The sequence below is a fragment of the Heloderma suspectum genome, chromosome 4, assembly GCF_057233095.1.
Source record: "Heloderma suspectum isolate Gila_16-S chromosome 4, 16-S_ref, whole genome shotgun sequence".
NCBI classification, from domain to species: domain Eukaryota; kingdom Metazoa; phylum Chordata; class Lepidosauria; order Squamata; family Helodermatidae; genus Heloderma; species Heloderma suspectum.
The window spans coordinates 199,563,216-199,564,339 of record NC_139461.1 but is presented as its reverse complement, the minus strand read 5'-3'; positions in this window follow the sequence as shown (position 1 = coordinate 199,564,339).

The window sequence follows — 1,124 nt, the reverse complement described above, 5'->3', positions numbered from 1 at the left end:
AAACAGCCTTCTCTGAGCTCAGCCCCTGAAACCACAGATTCCACTTCCTGAGCGTTAGGGAGCTTCTACTGCTGCAACAACAACACTAAATTTTTGCTCCCCTCCCGCCTGCAAACCCCCAACAAGATGATCAGCCCCGCTGCTTCGGTTTCGCCCTCGCTCTTTAGTCGTACTGCATCCGAGTCCCTTTCTGAGGTGTGTCAAATCAGCCAAGGTTTAGGGCCGAGGTGATGATGGCGGGGCTTTGTGCTGTTCTTAAATCACTTGAGCTTTAGGCTTCCACCAACAGGAAGAGCTACAGATCCAATCAGTGTTGAAAAATATGAGAGCATACACCACCCCAACATTTAATATCCCAGAAATTGGGTTGTAGTCTCATTGATTTTCCTTATATTCTCTCTCCCCTATTTATTTACTTAAACTAGTCTTTCACCTCCAGATGTTTTGGGCTACAACTCCTAGCCTCTCTAGTTTAAAAAAAATCTGGGGGGCACAAGGTTGATTTAGGCATTACATGTTACTATTTGTATATAAATCAAAGCCAACTTAGGATATTTTTGTGCATCCCTGGTGGTAAATACATAAGAACAAACTAAATAATTGTTTGCTTCCCTTTAATAATAGCCCCGAATCTGCCGCCTCAGGCAGGTTACCTTCACCCTGCTTACCGAGCAGATAAAATTGTTCCTGTTATGTTAAAGCAGGGGTGGGGATCACAGTGGCCCCCAGATATTGTTGGATTGCAGTTCCTACTACCTCTCACCATTGGCTACACTGGTTAGGGCTGATGGGAGTTGCAGTCCAACAAAATCTAGAGTCCAATAACATGTTCGCCACCACTGGGTTAAAGATTCCAAATAGGCTGGAGTGATTAGTTTCATTAACTCTTTTACAGTCCTGGTAAAGTGTCCTCACCTCTTCGGCCCTGCCTCCCACATCCCATATGCCTGGGTTGTACACTTTACAGGGCCCAAAGATTATGATTGAGGATATTTATGGAAATGTATTTCCCTGTATTGTCCAAACCTTTGGAGCCAACCAGAAGCAGTTAGAGCAGAAAAAGCAACATTCTGGAAGAGAATTGCTGCTAGCTTTCTCTAGAACAGAGGGAATGCATTGCTTGT